Source organism: Mesoplodon bidens (assembly GCF_964165515.1).
Source record: "Mesoplodon bidens genome assembly, chromosome: 11".
In the NCBI taxonomy this organism is placed as follows: domain Eukaryota; kingdom Metazoa; phylum Chordata; class Mammalia; order Artiodactyla; family Ziphiidae; genus Mesoplodon; species Mesoplodon bidens.
In genome coordinates, this window is record NC_138167.1 from 30,855,844 (window position 1) to 30,878,320 (window position 22,477).

The following is a 22,477-nucleotide window of genomic DNA, read 5'->3' on the forward strand; positions in this document are numbered from 1 at the left end:
AATTAATATATGTAAAAAGCTTGAAACAGAGCTCAGCATATAGTAAGCATGTAGTAAATGCAAGCTATTGAAATGGTAACAATACTTTATTATAAAACAATACTGTATGCATTTGGCACTCAGTCAAAATTTCTATGCCTAAAATTTCTCATTTATAAGATTAAGACACCTATTTCACAGTTATTGTGAAAACCACATAAATTCTGGCTATAAAGTCATTTAGAAAAATATACAGTGTTTAGAAAGACAGGCATTATTATATCACCACTACATGTAAAATCCTGTCTCTTATATCACAAAGAAGGCTTTTGCACTGTAAGTACAAAAGCCTACAATTTAAGCACCATCTTCATAACACGAGTTACATTAATAAATTTAGTAAAGCTGTCCTAAATTATTCCAATATGATTCTTGCAGAATGACAAGCAAAGAGAACAATGAACTCTATTCACTAGCATGATTATAAATCTGTTGCTCAGGAAGGTATATTTGCTCTTTCAGTTCACTAGCACAGAGGGTGAATTTGGCTTATACTACAGTAGTTCTGTTCAAATACAGCCAGGACAGAATATCTATAGTTAGAAGCATAGCAATATAACTCTATATTTTGGGCACAGCTAACTGCCGTATTTAATTTCATTAAGACAATCAAGAGAATAGCATTCAAAAACCTTGTTCTTTGTGTAAGTGGTCTGGTTGATTGTTTTTAAACTATTTGGGTAGGTCTTTTTTTTAAATTGATATACCTTAGTTTTCTGTTTATTTTTAACACTGCTAAGGATTTTTTATTATTTATATTACTCTAAGAAAGAGAAGTTAAAAAAAAAGGCTAAGGAGGGAGATTCTCAGTATATTCTGCTAGTCACTAAACCAGAGTCATTCTGTAAAAAGTAAGGATACATGCAACATAGTTTCCTTGGTTAGCTGAAATTTTAAAACATATATGTACACAGTAAACCAAAAAAGTACCCAAGTATTTTTAAGCATCTATCCATGAATATGGTTGTATCTGCATAACTCTAAATAGATCTTCTTCCTTTAAGTTTTTTATTCTACTAAGGGCAATGTTGGTGAACCACTTTGCAACTCACAACCCTCTATGAACTCCCCCTTTTTTTAACTCTCAAAAAGATCAATTACATTACTTACAAATCACTTCAATATCTGGTACTTTATTTTCTGGAAACTCTTTATGTCTAATCTAAATTCCTTGTACTGCAATTTAAACCAGATTCCTCTCATTTTTGTTTTTTCTGTAAGAGACAAGTAAAACCAGGATGATCAAGAAAGATTAAGTACATGCGTATGTATATTTAAACTGCCATCAATTCATTTTCCTATGGATAAATCTAAAATATTAATAAAGAAACATTTATTTTAGACACAGTTTTATTTTTTGTTTTTGTTTTTGTTTTTGCAGTACGCGGGCCTCTCACTGTTGTGGCCTCTCCTGTTGCGGAGCACAGGCTCCGGACACGCAGGCTCAGCGGCCATGGCTCACGGGCCCAGCCGCTCCATGGTATGTGGGATCTTCCCGGATCGGGGCACGAACCCATGTCCCCTGCATCGGCAGGCAGACTCTCAACCACTGCGCCACCAGGGAAGCCCTAGACACAGTTTTTGAATTAAGCTAACAAAAGCTTACTTAGTAAATAAAAATGATTGTAAACAGCTATCAATATTAAGGAGAGAATAAAAAATGAGTTCATTCATTTCTCCATCTATACATTAAAGCATTCAACAACTATTTTCTGAGTACCAACTCTCTTTGCCAGGCACTGAGTTAAATGTTAAAGAAATAAAGAGGACATACACATTCCCTGATTCTAAGGAGCTTACTGTTTAGTGAGGGAGGCAGACAAGCAAAGTAATACATGGCAGAGTTACAGATCCATGTATCTATGTGCCAGTGCCATCAGAACATTTAACTCAGAGCAGAAGGAAAGAGAGAAGTGATCAAGGAGCCTTCCTAGGAAAGGTGACCACTAAGTCAAGTCCTGAAAGACGGATGCGAGTTTTCTAGGGCAAGGGCAATCCAAATGAAGAAGAGTGCATACTAAAGCACAGAAACCTAAAAGAACATGGCAGCCTCCAGAACCAAATAGTTTCTTTTAGTTGGAATGTATGGTATGCATGGGAAAATAATAGGAGATAGACAGGAAGGTAGGCTCATGCCATTTCATGAAGCGCCAGTTTGCAGTGCTGAGGGCAGTTCACATTTTCCCTTACAATCTTAAAGACACCACTAATGTCCTACCAAAATACTTTCTTATAGAAGCATAAAGTCTAGAATATATACAAGGAGAACATCTAATTCCTAAGAATAAAATTAATGGTGTTTTACTATGATGCCTAAAGTCTAACCTATAAGTCACAGCATCTATCTATAAACATAAACATTCTCCCAACAGTATCCAGACCTGCAGTGAGTGTCATTGTAAGATGATGACCGGAACCTCGGATACCCTTCTTTCATTTCTGGAAAATGTTACCCACTTTAACCTCATATTTCACACTGAATTTGACAAGGTCACTTTCAATCATGCATCTGGGTTTTTAGAACAGAAATCCAAGAATCTGTATGTATATCTTTATCTACTATCTATATTTCTATCAATCAAGAAGTGTGTGTGTGTGCGTATGTGTGTGTGCGTGTGTGTGTGTTTAGCAAATACTGAGAAAATGGTACTAAAATGGCTTATGATACAAAACACAACTTTTACCTTTAATAACACCAGTCATAATTCAATCCTGGAATCATCTATAATCTTGAAACATACTCATACCCAGAAACACTGGTGATGAAATTTACACAGTTAAATCTGGGTGCCCATCATCTCTGCCCTAAATATAAAAACAGACATACAGATGTGCAAACTCAGCAGATGAGTTACACTCTGCCTTAGCTAATTGAATAATGTAATCAGCACCAATGGCAACAATCCCAGCACCTTAAATCACAGGCAAAAATATCATCAGCCTTGGGAACTCCCAAAGAAAGTCTTAGTTTAAGTGCTCTATGTTGCAATATAAAAATATGTACAAGAAAATCAAGTACTGTCCTCCAGCAACATCAAGGGGTGAACAATCTATATGACAGATCATGTAGCTCTCTCTACTAAAAATTCACAGATTGCACCACAGAAAGAAGACACATGATTGTAAGGTAGCAGTAAAAAAGTATATGCATTCTCCAGAAAGCATTTATCGTTAACTCTGAAAACTGGAATACATATATTTGATCTTATGGAAACAGTGCATTCAGTTTTCTGTAAGTATTATACATCAGAATTCCATGTTTGTATTTTTCAACTCGGTTATTATTTCTATATATTATTCTTAAAACTGTGTCAAATTAAACCAATGATTGCTTAACCCTCATAATAAATCTCTAGTTTATAAATTTACTAATAGACACTAGTCCCCTAGCAGGGACTGAACCCTAGCATAATAACTATTTAACTTATGAGGTTTTACTAACCTGACCAACAATAAAAGGTAAAATCCAAATATGAATTTTACAATGTTTTTCTTAGTATGATACACCTAATAGTTCTTAAAAAGAATTTGACTTTATGGCTTTATTCTTTAAAACAACAAAACACTAAATGCAAGCCACTTGAATTTCAATTTCATGTTAAATGAATATACAAATTATTCAATATCAATCCAACTACAAATATCAATAAAACACTACAAGACATACAAGAAAATCTCTAGGCAACTTCAATTTTATATAATACGCTTAGTCTAGCGCTAAATAAATATTAATGAAGAATAACAGAAAAGTAAATAAAAAGATTAATGTTCAAAACTGAATATACTGGTGTATGAGAAGAATATACCATAAATCTGCATTTTCAAACTCAGATGGTTATCATGCTAGTTACTAGACTCTTATAACAGTCTAAATATTGACTGTGTGTATATAAAATGTACACACACATTCAATTTGCTCAAAATACACTAAGTCAAATGCCAAGCAACTCTAAAAAAAATCCTCAAAACAAACTGCTTCATGAATAGGTCACTCATGACTTTCTGCACTTGTCTCAACCTAAAATGCTCTTAAATTCTCTAAGGAAAATAAGCTTGATAATTTATTTTCTACTTTTAGAGCAATGCATTCAAAATTACTGCTACAATCTAGCATTAAACTCAACTAACTCAAATACCCCACTAATAAAAATGTTTGATGTGTGTGTTTTCTAACATTCCCCACCCTCACAAAGTACAAGAAAAAAAGAGTTAACCAGAAATATTTACATCAGAGTAAATATTTGATGAACTGTTTGGGGCCATTAATAAGCACTGCTTAAAGAATATTTAATGACAAAGAAAAATGTTCATGGTATAAAAAGTTAAGCAGAAAAAAAAGACAAAACTGTTCTTTTAAAATGCAATATGGTATTCAGGATTGGATCCTGGAACAGAAAAGGACACTAGCGGAAAAACTGGAAAAATCCAAATAAAGTCTGTAGTTAGTTAATAAAATTATACCATTGTTAATTTCTTAGTTTTGACAAGTATACTCTAGTTATGTAAGATTAATATTAGGGAAAGCTGAATAAAGGATATATGAGAATCTCTGTACTACCTTTGCAACTTTTCTGTGATTCTAAAATTGTTCTGAAAAAAAAAAAATTATTTTAAAAATTACTTTGCATGCCCAGTAGCAAGTTTGAGAGGATTCTCATTTTAAAAAATAACACACTTACTTTTCTCTCTCCCACTCCTAAACAAAATACATAAACCTAGAAAAAAAAGACTAGATAAAAACACATTAAAATGTTAACAGAGTGGTTCACTCGGTAGTAGGATGAAAAGCATTTTTCTCTTCATATTTTCTATAGTGTGAATTGCTTTTATAATCAACAATAAATCGTTAACTAAAGAATATACAAATCAATACTTCATTAAAGGCTTCTTCAGAAAGAAAAGCTATAAATGTCTAAGCAGAGCCCAAAGGCAGACAACATATAAAACAGGTTAGGGCAGAGTGTGAAGAACACAGTGGCCAAGAGAAACTGCCAGGAGAACCTAAGTAGGCAAAACCTAATCAGTAAATGCTGGTAAACTGACAATACACGAACTTAACATCTACTCTTAGGCTAAAGGTGCTCACAGTCAGCAATGTTATGCTCAGAATTCATGATTTAGGGGAGTGTCCCAAAAGTCCCCCTAACACTAGGAATTTATGGGATACGTACCCTGGGTTTATTCCAAACAAAAATAATGCAGCTAGACATGCACAACTGCCCAGTGAGAGCTTCTAGAAATACATCAGGATGACAGTGTGTTCTCTAAATTTTTCTACTTTTTTCTTCTCTAACACCTCCCTACAACCTATGCCCATGTCCAGTCTTTAGCCCAAAGACCAAAAATGGTACTCTGATGTCATTTAGCAACAGGGGTAGAGACCATTAGAACAAGATAATCAAATACCATTTCAGATGTCTGACAGGTGAGTATCACAAAAGTTTTTCAATACTTTCAGGGCAAAATATGCTGACCACCTCATTCAACCATAAGAGGGGAAAATTTAATCAACAACAAATGTTCCCCAATCAAAATAAAATACATTTGTCCCTTAAAGAAAGTGCCAGTGGAATCAGACAGAATGAATTTTGATAAAGAACCTCTTCCAAGGGACTTCCCTGGCAGTTCAGTGGTTAAGACTTTGCCTTCCAACGCAGGGGATGTGGGTTCGATCCCTGGTAGGGAGCTAAGATCCCACATGCCTTGCAGCCAGAAAAACAAAATGAAACATAAAACAGAAGTAATATTGTAACCAATTCAATAAAGACTTTAAAAATGGTCCACATCAAAAAAAAAAATCTTAAAAAAAAAGAACCTCTTCCAAGCTGTAATCAGGGTGATTTGTGTGTGTCAGGCTGTCTAACCCTCCTGAAACAGTGCTATGTGGCCTGTTCTGGGTTTTGTGTTGTTTTTTAAAGATAGATTTGAATTTTTACTTTATTTATGGTCACCCTCATTCTCAGTTGTTAGCAGGTCCTAGAGTTGTCACTTAATAAATATGTATGTGCTTTTTTTTTTTTTAGTTTATTCTTTTGAATCCTGGACTCTGTAATCAGATACCCATGCCTATTAAGAACAGGTGCAAAATGAGGCCCTCTACTGAGATCACAGAATATTTTACGTTAAGAACGTGGTCTTTACTTCCTGAGCTTCTTAACAGCAACTGTAAGCATCAGAAGCCTCTTCTGCTTACTTTCCAGTTCTTGGTCATGTTTAAGAAAGTAGAGGCTACCAAAAAAAGTGATTCTCAGGAATGCAGACTATAATATTATCACTGTTATTACTTCTAATACCAATGAAGATATATACTGTTTTCATCAAAACCGAGACACAACTCATTTTAAGACTTGATATTTTATATCCCACCAAGAAACAGAAGTGGTTAATTAAACTACGAGATGCCACCGACTGTAAGATACACCCAAATTTCAGTGAATAAAATTGGAAAATCAATGAAATATACAGTCAACGAAGACTATCAACTTATTACAAGTAACAGTAATGAAAGGATGTTTAAAATATCTTTTCTTTGCTCCTTCCTATACACTAGAAGATAGTTACAATCAAGTAACAGGATTTGAGTGTCCAAGACCCAATATTCTTTTGAGCCATGATAAATATTTGTCTAGAGAACAATCCTGTATTGCAGACTGCTGGGAACTATTTTCTCCATCTTCGAATGGGGAAATTAAGGGAAAAAATGAATCAAGATCTTACTGGAAGCCAAATTTAGAATTCTTAGTGTCCCTATCTACAACTTTAACAAAGACAATATGCACTCTATCCCTAAACGTTTCATGGTTTGTTTTCCTTCAGATTCACCTTGATCTTAAACTCAGGATATCAAGCATCCATGGTAAAGGAAATTCTGAAGAGCTATATTCAAAAGTACAGCTAAGGTCACTGGGGCTATTCCCTCTGAGCAAAACATATGATGAAATAGAATTTGAAAGCAATGATGAGAATATCTCCTTTCTTTTTTTAAGACACATGTGGAGAAAACAAATCTCTACAGAAAACAGCCAGAATTTCTAAGATGTTTTACTCTGTACCACTTTCAAATGTTTCTTCATCAGCATGAAAGCTGGCTGAAAAGCTATCAACCTTAAATTCTCTTTAAAAAACAGGCAGGGACTTCCCTGGCAGCGCAGTGGTTAAGACTCGTGCTCCCAATGCAGGGGTTCCAGGTTCGATCCCTGGTCAGGGAACTAGATCCCACATGCATGCCACAACCAAGAGCTTGCATGCCACAACTAAGGAGCCAACAAGCTGCAACCAAGACCTGACACAACCAAATAAATAAATATAAAATAAAACACAAACGAACCAAACTCCCACCCGCGCCCCCCAAAAAACAATGAACTTAATTCAACAGTTAGCTACAAAGAATATTAGTCTCATATTCTTGTTAAAGCCTTAAAATTTTTAATTTTCCATATGCAAATTCAAAATTTGAATTCTCTCTATTAACCCTGCTAAATAGAAGGTAGAATGTGACTAAGACAAGTTTTTAATCTTCATATAATGGATAGATGGCCTACAACAGCTCTGCTATCTATAAATGCATTTTAAAATACCACATTAGAATCTAAAATAATGCTTCATTTTAAGCACTCTAAATTCCTCCAATAGAAGGCAATATCAATCTCTGATAATGCCAGCAAGGCAGCATGATACAGTAAAAATATCATGAGCTTTAGAACCAGGCAGAGCTGAGGTCTTAACATCTCTGAATCTATGTTTCCCCATAGGCAAGTTAAAAACACCACCACCCACCTCATATTACTGTTACAGGTTTGGAGGCTGTTGAAGAAATCTGGGGTCTGAATTAGAGTAGTGAGCAATGAAGATGGAGAAAGAAAGATGGATTAGAGCAATACTCAGAAGTAAGCATCAATAACACCTGATAACTGTGGTTAGACTGGGAAGAAAAGCAGAAGTCAAGGAGCATACCTACATTTTCCATTTAGGTAACAGTCCATTCATAGAGCTAGAAAACATAAGAAGGACACAAGGTTTAGAGAAGCACATAAGCTCAATTTTGAACGTATTGTGATGCCTGCCAGATATCCAAGTGGAAATGCTCAAAAGACAAACAGAAATACAAGTATGGAGGTGGAAGAAAAATTGGAGATAAGGATCTAGGAGTCATCAGCTTATGGATGCAAGGCACAGGACAAGATGAGATTACCCAGTGAGAAGAAAAGACCTAGAGAAACTCAGAAACACCAACATTTAAGGAAACTGCAGAGGAAGAGAAGCCCACAAAGGAGACGGGAGAGGTACTGTCCAAGAAACAGGAAGAAAATCACCAAGAGTGTGGTATCACAGGGGCCTAGAGAAGACAATGATTCAAGGTGAGATGGAATACAAAGAACAGTCTAATATCAATAAGGTAAGACTGCAGAAACCATGGTAAGTTAGTTTGGAGAAGATAATATTTAGCAGTAAGGAAGAGTTAAGTCAGCTGTCTTAAAATTTCTGTTTTATGGAATAATGGACTTGAGCTGGACCAAACCACAGACATCTATGAGAATAAAGTAGATTTCCGTCTATCTAACAAAGAATTGATTTCCCTTTAAATGCTGAGTTCTCAATCAACTACCCATGTTCAACTGGATGAGAAGCTGGATGAGATGACTTGAGTTTTTTTCAATTGAAGTAAATTTCAAGAACTAAACTAAATCTGAAATACTTTGCATTAAGAAGAACAAAGGGAAAGACATAAGAAAAAAAGTTTTTAAAATACTTAGAAATATAAAGTAATGGTTCTATGAAATTTTAAAAACCATATTCAAATAATTCTAAGTAAAATACATAGACAAGATAAAGGAAGGAAAATGAGACAGAGATGAACCCAATGAATGAGCAAGACAGGAAACCCACTCGTCATGTTTTGCCCATTTCAAAGTCGTTTATAATTTTTCCTGACAAAATCTTGCATGGCTCCCCCTATTCCCCTGAAAGTAAAAATTAAAGACTTTTTAATAGCTGGCCTACAAAGTCCTAAATACTCTGTTATTGTTTTCTGCCCTTCTGGCTCCAGTGGTGATCATAGGTACTTCACACTCGGCTCCAGCCACACTGGCCCCTGGCTGTTTCTGCATACACTAAACCTCAAGGCCTTTGCAATCGCTGTTCTGTTTGGAAAACTCTTCTACCAAATACCCACATAGCTTTCTCCCTCATTTGTTTCAAGTCTTTGCTCACAAATCAATATTTAGAGGACTTCCCTGAGCACTCTACAGAAAACACATAAACTTTTACCCCACAGTGGTAACCCCTTTTCCTCTACACTGCTATGTTATTCTCCAAATGACTTATTACCAGCTGGCATGCTATATATTAACTTATTCTTTGATTCCCTGTCTCTACGCCAAAGCCAGAACAAACTATAAACTCTATGCTGTCTTCACTGCTGTATCCCCAATGTCTAGAGAGTGCCATACATATGTTAAATGCTCAAATAGTTTTAGTTGAATGAATAAATACCATTATTACTCAATAATGTTTCAAATTAGCAACATACATACTGATACATTTTGCCCCTGAATTGCTACAATATTAAAACATATCAATAAAACTACAAATAATCTCATATTTCCACTAGTTAATACATTACTTCATAGATTTTTGGGTCTTTTTTCTACCAGTTTTATTGAGATATAAATGACTGTAGCATGTATAAGTTTAAAATGTATGGCATAGGGCTTCCCTGGGGGCGCAGTGGTTGAGTCCACCTGCCGATGCAGGGGACACAGGTGCGTGCCCCGGTCCAGGAAGATCCCACATGCCGTGGAGCGGCTGGGCCTGTGAGCCATGGCCGCTGAGCCTGTGCTTCCGGAGCCTGTACTCCGCAAAGGGAGAGGCCACAACAGTGAGAGGCCCGCGTACCACAAATAAATAAATAAATAAATAATGTATGGCATAATGATTTGATTTATATCATGAAATGATTACCACAATAAATTTAGTGAACATCCACCTTCTCACATAGATACAAATAGAAGGAAAAAAAATATTTTTCTCCTTGAAGTGAGAATTCTTAGGATTTACTCTCTTTAACTTTCACGTATGACATTCAGCAGTGTTAATTATATTTATCACATTGTACATTACATCCCTAGTACTTATCTTCTAACTGAAAGTTTGTACATTTTGGCTACCTTCATCCTTTAAAATAGAGCTTAAGATTATCACTTAGATTTGCGTAAACACTGACAGCTATTTCAGGAAAAACGCTTTGAATTTTAGCATATAATACCAGAAGATTTCTCTGAGAAGCAATGCTATCATGTGGCTGTCAAAGTGGGCAAATATACTCACAAGATTTACGTGGCATCAGATGTCTTCCTTTTCATCCTACAAAGGTTCAAAGACTGCCATCTAGATTGTAGTTATTATAGATGTGATGCCAAAAGAGTCTATCTGGGCAAGTCAATTGCCTGAAAGTCACCATCCAAGCTGTATCAATTCCCCCAAGCTAGGTCACTCCTTGAAGTTCCTGCAGTCTTGGTATGGGCCTACTTGAAGGAGAATACTTGAGGACCAAGATTACTGTTTATATTGAGTTTCTGATCCTAAACCCCTCCCTAAGCTATTAATTTTTAACCTTAAAAGGTTCCTAATATTAACTAGTATTATCTTTGACTATCACTTGAACTACCTGCCGTGTGCAATTCCAAAACCAACATCTTTGGTCTAATTATTTGACATTTCTATGATTTAGTTACTTGGGAGTTATTTCAGCTAAAAGAGGAATGTGGTTACATAAGTGGAAAACACAAGTTTGGAAAATCACAGGCTACTGAAATAATGGTTTAGCTATTAACAACACATCAGTTTCTCCAAATATTTTCTTTCTTTACACTAATTCATCCAAAAATCTGTCTAAAAATTCAAAGAATAAAGAGCTCATTTTTTCCCTTCATCTATAAATAAGCCAAAAATAAAGCTAAAAAAGTAAGGCTTTAAATTCCTCCTATTGATAAGGCTGAAATTGTTTAAGATTGGGTTTGCTACCATACACATTTTTCACTTTAATTAAATTGCTACAAAATAATATGTTTATTTGTCACAACTAAGTATGACTGTTAGTAAGGGAAGGTATTCATAACATATTACCCCTCCTTGTTGCCAGCCAAGAAAATATCTGGATTGGAGGCAATAAATGCTGTTTTCCTAATATATGGCCCCAGTGACACTTGCTTTAGTAATAAAAAAGATAACCAAATAAGCATTCAAGTGTCCAAGGCAAAATTGTTCTGAAAATAGAAAAATAGAAAAAAAATACTTATTTGAAATCAACATCTCTATTTAAATTACTAAAAATGTGTTAAGAAAGATGGTGGTGTGGGAAGATGCAGTTAGCGTCTCCCCACAACTAGGGCACCTGCAGGCCGCTGGTGGGGGACTCTAACCCCCAAGGAGATGGGAGGAACCCCAGAGTAAACTGGTAGGATGCTGGGGGACTGAGGGTGGAGGAGAAGTGGAGGCCAGGCAAGATCAGCGTCCCTGAGGTGGGGGAGATCAGGAGAGGCAGTGGGGAGGGACTCTCCAGGAAGAGAGGAAGAGGAATGGAGGGCAATCGCCTGGCCCACTGGGGCTGGGGAGCCTGCTAAATTCCCAAGCTGGTTCCCCCCACTCCAAAGCCCCATCCAGGCTGCATGGGTCCTGGGGGCATAGGAGGGAGGCCAGGGAGATCAGGAGTGGCAGACGGGAGAGGCCATCCAGGAGGAGTGGGAGAGGAACGGAGGGTGCCTGCCCCGCCCACTTGGGTTCAGGAAGCCTGCTGAGCTCTCAGGCCGGTCCCCTGCCCTACAAAGCCCCCTCCAGGTCACATGGGTCCTTCAGGGCATAGGAAGGAGGCCAAGGGGAGAATAGGAGAGGGGCCCTCTGGGAGGAGCAGGAGAGGAGCAGAGGGTGACTGCCCCACCCATTCGGACACAGGGAGCCTGTTGAGCTCCCAGGCTGGTTCCCTGCCCTCCAAAGACCCCCGACCCCTGCACTGGTCCTGGGGGCACAGGAGGGAGGCCGGGAGATCAGGAGAGGCAGGCGGGAGAGGCGCTCCCAGACTGCAGACCGGAGGAACAGGAGAGGAGAGGAGGGCGTTTGCCCCACCCACTCAAACCCAGGAAGTCTGTTGGGCTCCCAAGTGAGGAGGTCCCCTGCCCTCTGAGACCAGGGGTGGGGGGCACACCAGGGCCCCTTCTGTTCCTTGAGCCTAAGCCTAAACCTCACCCTTGCTTAGGTCCCGCTCTCCACAGACAAGGTCTTTCCCCCACTCCTTTTTTCTTCCTTATTTTTTTCTTTTCTCTCCTCCTCTTTTTACTACTGTGGTACTGACTTACCTTCTGGTTGTTGAGTCATCTATATTTTTAGTTTTAAGTTCTTTCTAACATATCTGTTAGTTTCCTAGTCTAATTTTATTTTTTACTTTGTTATTGTTTTTTTTTAACCACCCCACGCAGCTTATGGGATCTTAACTTGCAAGCACGGGGTCGGGCAGAAGCGCCTGCGGTGGGAGCTCCGAATCCAAACCACTGGACTAACAGAGAAACTCAGACCTCAGGGAATATTCAGCGGAGTAAGGTCTCACAGAGTTCCTCATCTCAGCGCCAAAACCCAGCTCTACCCAACAGACTACAAACTCCAGTGTTGGAAGCCTCAGGCCGAACAACCAGTAAAACAGGAACACAATCCCACTCATTAAAAAAAAAAAAACAGAGACGGAAAAAAATATGTCACAGATGAAGGAGCAAGGTAAAAACCAACAAGCAAATAAATGAAGAGGAAATAGGCAATCTACCGGAAAAAGAATTCAGAGTAATGATAGTAAAGATGATCCAGAATCTTGGAAAGACTGGAAGCACGGATTGAGAAACTGCAAGGAATGTTTAAGAAGGATCTAGAAGAACTAAAGAACAAACAAACAGAGATGAACAACACAATAACTGAAATGAAAAACACACTAGAAGGAATCAATAACAGAATAATGGAGGCAAAAGAACGAATAAGTGAGCTGGAAGGCAAAATCGAGGAAGTAACTGCCAAGGAGCAGAATAAAAAAAAAAGAATGAAAAGAGGTGAAGACAATCTCAGAGACCTCTGGGACAACACTAACCACACCAACATTCGAATTATACGGGTCCCAGAAGAAGAAGAGAAAAAGAAAGGGTCTGAGAAAATATCTGAAGAGATTAGAGTGGAAAACTTCCCCAACATGGGAGAGGAAATAGTCACCCAAGTACAGGAAGTACAGAGAGTCCCATACAGGATAAACCCTAGGAAAAAGATACCAAGACACATATTAATCAAACAAACAAAAATTAAATTCAAAGAAAAAGTACTAAAAGCAGCAAGGGAAAAACAAAAAATAACATACAAAGGAATCCCCATAAGGTTATCAGCTGATTTTTCCATAGACACTCTGCAGGCCAGAATGAAGTGGCAGCATATGCTTCAAGTGATGAAGGAGAAAAACCTACAACCAAGATTACTCTACCTGGCAAGGATCTCATTCAGATTCGATGGAGAAGTCAAAAGCTTTTCAGACAAGCAAAAGCTAAGAGAATTCAGCATCACCAAACCAGCTTTACAACAAATGCTAAAGAAACTTCTTTAAGTGGGAAACACAAGAGAAGAAAAGGGCCTACAAAAACAAACCCAAAACAATTAAGAAACTGGTAATGGGAACATACATATCGATACTAACCTTGAATGTAAATGGATTAAATGCCCCAACCAAAAGACACAGACTGGCTGAATGGATATAAAAACAAGACCATATTATGTTGTCTACAGGAGACCCACTTGTGACCTAGGGACACATACAGAAAGTTAAGGGATGGAAAAAGATATTCCATGCAAATGGAAATCAAAAGAAATCTGGAGTAGCAATACTCATATCAGATAAAATAGACTTTAAAATAAAGACTACTAGAAGAGACAAAGAAGGACACTACATAATGATCAAGGGATCGATCCAAGAAGAAGATATAACAATTGTAAATATTTATGCACCCAACATAGGAGCACCTCAATACATAAGGCAAATGCTAACAGCCATGAAAGGAGAAATCAACAGTAACATAATAAGAGTAGGGGACTTAAACACCCCACTTACACCAATGGACAGATCATCCAAACAGAAAATAAATAAGGAAACACAAGCTTTAAATGACACAATAGACCAGAGAGATCTAATTGATATTTATAGAACATTCCACCCAAAAGTGGCAGAATACACTTTCTTCTCAAGTGCACATGGAACATTCTCCATGACAGATCACACCTTGGATCACAAATCAAGCCTCGGAAAATTTAGAAAACTGAAATCATACCAAGCATCTTTTCTGACCACAGTGGTATGAGACTAGAAATCAATTACAGGATAAAAACTGTAAAAAACACAAATACATGGAGGGTAAACAGCACGCTAGTAAGCAACCAAGAGATGACTGAAGAAATCAAAGAAGAAATTAAAAAATACATAGAAACAAATGACAATGTAAACACAATGAACCGAAACCTATGGGACGCAGTAAAAGCAGTTCTAAGAGCGAAGTTTATAGCTATACAAGCCTACCTCAAGAAACAAGAAAAATCTCAAAGAAACAATGTGACCTTATACCTACAGGAACTAGAGAAAGAAGAACAAAGAAAACCCAAAGTCAGTAGGAGGAAAGAAATCAAAGATCAGAGCAGAAATAAATGAAACAGAAATGAAGAAAACAATAGCAAAGATCAATAGAACTAAAAGCTGGCTCTTTGAGAAGATAAACAAAATTGATAAACCCTTAGCCACACTCATCAAAAAAAAGAGGATGAAAATCAATAAAATTAGAAATGAAAAAGGAGAAATCACAACTGACACTGCAGAAATACAAAGGATTATAAGAGACTACTACAAACAACTATATGCCAATAAAATGGACAACCACGAAGAAATGGACAAATTCTTGGAAAGGTACAATTTTCCGAGACTGAACCAGGAAGAATCAGAAAATATAAATAGACATACCAGAAGTAATGAAATTGAAACCATAATTTAAAATCTTCCAACAAACTGAAGTCCAGGAGCAGATGGCTTCATAGGCAAATTCTATCAAACATTTAGAGAAGAGCTAACACCCATCCTTCTCAAACTCTTCCAAAAATTGCAGAGGGAGAAACACTCCCAAATTCATTCTACAAAGCCACCATCACCCTGATACCAAAGCCAGAAAAAGATATCACAAAAAAAGAAAACTACAGGCCAATATCACTGATGAACATAGATGCAAAAATCCTGAACAAAATACTAGCAAACAGAATCCAACAGCACATTAAAAGGATCATACACCATTTATTCCAGGGATGCAAGGATTCTTCATCATTATATGCAAATCAATCAATATGATACACCACAATAACAAATTAAGGAATAAAAACCATATGATCATCTCAATAGAGGCAGAAAAACCTTTTGACAAAATTCAACACCCATTTATGATAAAAACTCTCCAGAAAATGGGCATAGAGGGAACCTACCTCAACATAATAAAGGCCACATATGACAAACCCACATATTCAATGGTGAAAAACTGAAAGCATTTCCACTAGGATCAGGAACAAGACAAGGATGTCCACTCTCGCCACTCATATTCAACACAGTTTTGGAAGTCCTAGCCACAGCAATCAGAGAAGAAAAAGAAATAAAAGGAATACAAATGGGAAAAGAAGAAGTAAAATTGTCACTATTTGCCAATTACATGATACTATACATAGAAAATCCTAAAGATGCCACCAGAAAACTACTAGAACTAATCAAAGAATTTGGTAAGGTTGTGCAGGATACAAAATTAATGCACAGAAATCTCTGGCATTCCTATACACCAACAACAAAAAATCAGAAGGAGAAATTAAGGAAACACTCCCATTTACCACTGCAACAAAAAGAATAAAATACCTAGGAATAAACCTGCCAAAGGAGGCGAAAGACTTGTACTCAGAAAACAATAAAACACTGCTGAAAGAAATCAAACATGACATAAACAGATGGAGAAATATACCATGTTCTTGGATTGGAGGAATCAGTATTGTGAAAATGACTATACTACCCAAAGCAATCTACAGATTCAATGAAATCCCCATCAAACTACCAATGGCATTCTTCACAGAATTAGAACAAAAAATTTCACAATTCGTATGGAAACACAAAAGACCACGAATAGCCAAAGCAATCTTGAGAAAGAAAAACTGAGTTGGAGGAATCAGGCTCCCTGACTTCACACTATACCACAAAGCTACAGTAATCAAGACAGCATGGTACTGGCACAAAAACAGAAATATAGATCAATGGTACAGGGCAGAATGCGCAGAGATAAACCCACGCACATATGGGCACCTAATTTACGACAAAGGAGGCAAATACATACAGTCGAGAAAAGACAGCCTCTTCAATAAGTGGTGCTGGGAAAACTGGACAGTTACATGTAAAAGAATGAAATTAGAACACAACCTAACACCATACACAAAAATAAACTCCAAATGGATTACAGACTTAAATGTAAGACCAGACACTATACAACTTTCAGAGGAAAACATCGGAAAAACACTCTTTGACATAAACCACAGCAAGATCTTTTCTGACCCACCTCCTAGAGTAACAGAAATAAAAACAAAAGTAAACAAATGGGACCTAATGAAACTCAAAAACTTTTGCACAGCAAAGGAAACCATAAACAAGATGAAAAGACAACCCTCAGAATGGGAGAAAATATTTGCAAATGAAGCAACTGACAAAGGATTAATCTCCAAAATATACAAGCAGCTCATGCAGCTCAATATCAAAAAAACAAACAACCCAATCCAAAAATGGGCAGAAGACCTAAAGAGACATTTCTCCAAAGAAGATACACAGATTGCCAACAAACACATGAAAAGATGCTCAACATCAGTAATCATTAGAGAAATGCAAACCAAAACTACAATGAGGTATCACCTCACACAGGTCAGAATGGCCCTCATCAAAAAACCTACAAGCAATAAATGCTGGAGAGGGTGTGGAGAAAAGGGAACCCTCTTGCACTGTTGGTGGGAATGTAAATTGATACAGCCACTAAGGAGAACAGTATGGAGGTTCCTTAAAAAACTAAATTTAGAACTACCATATGACCCAGTAATCCCACTACTGGGCATATATACCCTGAGAAAACCATAATTCAAAAACAGTCATGTATCACAATGTTTACTGCAGCTCTATTTACAATAGCCAGGACATGGGAGCAACCTAAGTGTCTATCGACAGATGAATAGATAAAGAAGATGTGGCACATATATACAATGGAATATTACTCAGCCATAAATGAAACGAAATTGAGTTATTTGTAGTGAGGTGGATGGACCCAGAGTCTGTCATACAGAGTGAAGTAAGTCGGAAAGAGAAAAATAAATACCGTATGCTAACGCATATGTAAGAAATCTAAAAAAAAAAAAAAAGGTTCTGAAGAACCTAGGGGCAGGACAGGAATAAAGACGCATACGTAGAGAATGGACCTGAGGACATGGGGAGGGGGAAGGGTAAGCTGGGACGAAGTGAGAGAGTGGCACTGACATATGTACACTACCAAATGTAAAATAGATAGCTAGTGGGAAGCAGCCACATAGCACAGGGAGATCAGCTCGGTGCTTTGCGACCACCTAGAGGGGTGGGATAGGGAGTGTGGGAGGGAGATGCAAAAGGGTGGGGATATGGGGATATAGGTATACGTATAGCTGATTCACTTTCTTATACAGCAGAAACTAACATACCACTGTAAAGCAGTTATACTCCAATAAAGATGTTAAAAAATAAAAATAAACATTTCAGAGAAAAACTGAGAAGACAGTAGGGTTCCTATATATCCCACACCCAGTGTTATCTATTAACATTTTACATTAGTATGAAACCTCTGTTACAAGTAATAAACTAATATAAACATAGTATTATTAACTAAAGTCCATACTTTATTTAAATTTCCTTAGTTTTTACATAATGTCTTTTCGTTTCAGGATCCTATCCAAGATACCACATTATATTTAATCTTCATATCCTTTGTAGGCTCCTCTTGGCTATACAGTTTCTCAGGTTTTCCTTGTTTTTGATGACCCCAACAGTCTTGGGGAATCCTGGTCAAGTATTTTGTTGAATGTCCCTCCAATAGGATTTTTCTGTTTTTCCTTTTTAAAAAATTCAATTTATTTAAACTTTTAAAAAGAACAAAAACAGGGCTTCCCTGGTGGCGCAGTGGTTGAGAGTCCGCCTGCCGATGCAGGGGACATGGGTTCGTGCCCCAGTCCGGGAAGATCCCACATGCCGCAGAGCAGCTGGGCCCGTGAGCCATGGCCGCCGACAGCGCCTGTGCGTCCAGAGCCTGTGCTCCACAACGGGAGAGGCCAGAACAGTGAGAGGCCCGTGTACCTCAAAAAAAAAAAAAAAAAAAAAAAAAGAACAAAAACAGTTCATCCATTTCTCCCACCCCACCCCTTTTCTCTAGCAACCACTACTCTGTTCTAACTATGAGCTGGGGGGCGGGGGGTGATTGGTTTGTTTGTTTTTAGATTCCACATATAAGAAAGATCTTTTACTGATGTGTCTGTTACTGCCTTATTTTACTTAGCATAATGCCCTCAGGTCAATCCATGTTACAAATGTCAAGATTTCCTCCTTTTTTGTGGCTGAATAATATTCCATTGTATATAAATACCACTTATTCTTTAACCACTCATCCATCGATGGACACTTACATTGTTTCCATATCTTGGCTATTACAAATAATGCTGCAATGAACATGGGGGGTGTGGGGGAGTATACCTTTTTGAGCTAGTGTTTTTATTTTCTTCAGATAAATACCCCAAAATGAAACTGCTGGATCATATGGTAGTTCTAGTTTTAATCTGAGGACCCTCCATACTGTTTTTCATAGTGGCTACAACAATTTACATTCCCACCAACACCTCACAAGGGTCCCGTTTCCTCCGCATCCTCACCAACATTATTTATTTCTAGTCTTATTCATAAGAGTCATTCTAACAGGCGTGAGGTGATATCTCACTGTGGTTTTAATTTGCATTTCCCTGATGATTAATGATGTAGAGAATCCTTTCATGTACCTGTTGGACACCTGTATGTCTTCCTTGGAAAAATGCCTATTCAGATTTTCTGCCAGTTTTTTTTTTTTTTTTTTTTTTTTTGCGGTACGCGGGCCTCTCACTGTTGTGGCCTCTCCCGTTGCGGAGCACAGGCTCTGGACGCACAGGTTCAGCGGCCATGGCTCACAGGCCCAGCCGCTCCACGGCATGTGGGATCTTCCCGGACCGGGGCACGAACCCGTGTCCCCTGCATCGGCAGGCGGACTCTCAACCACTGCGCCACCAGGGAAGCCCCCTGCCTGTTTTTTTGCTATGGAATTACATGAGTTCATATATTTTTGATATTTACCCCTTATCAGATACATGATTTGCAAATATTTTCTCCCACTCAGTAGGTTGCCTTTTCTTTTTGTTGATGGCTTCGTTATGCAGAAGTTTTTAGTTTGATGTAATCCCACTTATTTATTTTTGCTTTTGTTGCTTTTGCTTTCAGTGTCAGATTCAAAAAGTCATCACCAAGACCTATGTCAGGGAGATTCCCATCTGTTTTCTTCTGGGAGTTTTAATGCTTTCAGGTCTTATGTTCAAGTCTTTAATCCATTTTTAGTTACTTCTCAAGTACGGCATAAGATAGCGATCCAGTTTCCTTCTTTTGCATGTGGTTGTCCAATTTTCCCAACACCATTTATTGAAGAGACTGTCCTTTCCCCATTGTATATTCTTGGCTCCTTTGTTGTAAGATAATTGACCACATATGTGTGGGTTTATTTCTGGGCTCTGTATTCCATTCCATTCATTGATCTATGTGTCTGTTTTTATGCCAGTATCACACTGTCTTAATTACTATAGCTTTATAATGTAGTTTTAGACAAGGGCACATGATGCCTCCAGCTTTGTTCTTCTTTCTCAAAATTGCTTTGGCTATTCGGGGTTTTTTATGGTTCCACAGAAATCTTAGAATTGTTTGTTCTATTACTGTGAAAAAATGCCACTGGAATTTTGATAGGAATTGCACTGAACATGTATATTGGATAATATGAACATTTTAACAATATTAATTCTTCCAATCCATGAGCACTAAATATCCCCCCATTTATTTGTGTCGTCTTCAGTTTCTTTCATTAATCTCTTTTAATTTTCAGTATGAAGATATTTTATCTCCATTGTTAAATTTATTCCTAGGTATTCTTTTTTATGCAGTTGTAAATAGGACTGTTTCCTTTATCTCTTTTTGATAGTTCATTACTTGTGTACAGAAACAATGATTTTTGTGTACTGATTCCATATTCTGCAACTTTACTGAATTCTACTTTTGTTGTTTTACTAAGTCTGATGGAGTCTTATGGGTTTTCTACATATAATATCATGTCATCTGCAAATAGTGACAGTTTTACTTCTTCCTTTCCAATTAGGATGCTTTTCTTTCTTTTTCTTCCCTAACTGCTCTGGCAAGGACTTCTAATACTATGTTCAATAAAAGTAGTAAGAATGGACATCCTCATCTTATTCCTGATCTCAGAGGTAAAGCTTTCAACTTTCCATGGTTGAGTATGATGTTAGCTGTGGGCTTGTCATATATGGCATTATGTTGAGGTATGTTCCCACTATACCTGCTTTGATAGTTTTTATCCTAAATGGATGTTAAATATTGTCAAATGCTTTTCCTGCATCTATTGAGATGATCATATGATTTTTTTTTTTTTTTTTTTGTGGTACACGGGCCTCTCACTGTTGTGGCCTCTCCCGATGCGGAGCACAGGCTCCGGACGCGCAGGCCCAGTGGCCATGGCTCACGGGCCCAGCCGCTCCGCGGCACGTGGGATCTTCCCGGACCAGGGCACGAACCTGTGTCTCCTGCATCAGCAGGCAGACTCTCAACCACTGCGCCACCAGGGAAGCCCCACTCATATGATTTTTATCCCTCATTTTGTTAATGTGGTGTATCTCACTGACTGATTTGCAGATGTTGAGCCATCCTTGAATCCCTGAAATAAATCTCACTTGATCATGGTCTGTATGTTGTTGAATTTGTTTTGCTAATATCTTGTTCAGGATTTTTACATCTATTTTCATCAGGAATACTAGCCTGTAATTTTCTTTTATTGAGGCATCCTTGTCTGGTTTTGGTATCAGGCTAATGCTAGCCTCATAAAATGAGTATGGAAGAGTTTGAGAGGGATTAGTATTATTTCTTCTTTGACTCTTTGGTACAATTCACTAGTGAGGCTGCCTGGTCCTAAACTTTTGTCTGTTGTGAAGTTTTTGATTACTGATTTAATCTCCTTACTCGTAATCAGTCTGTTCAGATTTTCTATGTCATCATGATTCAGTCTTGGCAAACTGTATGTTTCTAAGGATTTATCCATTTCTTTTAAGTTGTCCAGTTTGTTAGTGATATTCAAAGTAGTCTATTATGATCCTTTGTATTACTGTAGTTATCAGTTGTAACATCTCCTCTTTCATTTGATTTTATTTTCTTCAGTCCTCTCTTTTTTTCTTGGTGAGTCTAACTATAGGTTTGTGAATTTTATCTTTTCAAAGAACCAGCTCTTGCTTTCATGGATCCTTTCTATTGTCTTTTTAGTCTCTAATTTATCTCTGCTCTAACCTTTGTTATTTCCTCCCTTTTAACTTTAGGCTTCATTTGTTCTTTTCCTAGTTCCTTGAGGTGTAAAGTTAGGTTGTTTGAGACTTTTCTCACTTCTTGAAGTAGGCATTTATCACTACAAACTTCCCTCTTAGAACTGCTTTTGCTACATCCCATAAATGTTGGTATGTTACATTTTCATTTGTCTCAAGGTATTTTTGACTTTTCTTTTGATTTCTTCTTTCACCCATTCGTTGTTCAGTAGCATGTTGCTTAATCCCCACATTATTTGTGATTTTTCCAGTTTTCTTAGTGTAATTAATTTCCAGTTTCATACCACTGGGGTCAGAAAAGATGCTTAGTATTTCAATCCTCTTAAATTTATTAAGACTAGCTTGTGACCTAACATATGATCTATCTTGAAAAATATTCCATATGCATTTGAGAAGAATGTGTACTTTATAGCTTCTGGATAGAGTGTTCTTTAAATAACATTTAAGTTCATCTGGTCTAATATGTATTTTAAGGCTGATGTTTCCTTACTGATTTTCTGTGTGGATGATCTATACACTGGTTTCAGTGGGATATTAAAGTTTCCAACTATCATTGTATTGCTGTCTATTTCTCCCTTTAGGTTTGTTAATATTAGCTTTATATATTTAGGTGCTCCTATGTTGGGTGCATAAATATTTACAAACGTTACTATTCTTATTGGATTGACCCCTTTATGATTATGTA

At 37.4% G+C, this 22,477-nt stretch overlaps 1 protein-coding gene across 2 annotated transcripts in view; it reads right to left on the reverse strand.

Annotated features, from left to right (window-relative positions):
- Positions 1–22,477, reverse strand: part of FRS2 (fibroblast growth factor receptor substrate 2) — a 70,078-nt gene that overhangs the window by 29,486 nt on the left and 18,115 nt on the right. Inside the window, exon 1 of one of the 2 annotated variants that reach the window (XM_081249809.1) lies at positions 1,150–1,616. The exons of the other annotated variant lie outside the window; for it this stretch is intronic. The gene's annotated coding sequence lies outside the window, so the exon portion shown is untranslated. Of the gene's footprint in view, positions 1–1,149; positions 1,617–22,477 lie in introns of those variants that run through there. 2 annotated transcript variants of the gene reach the window in all.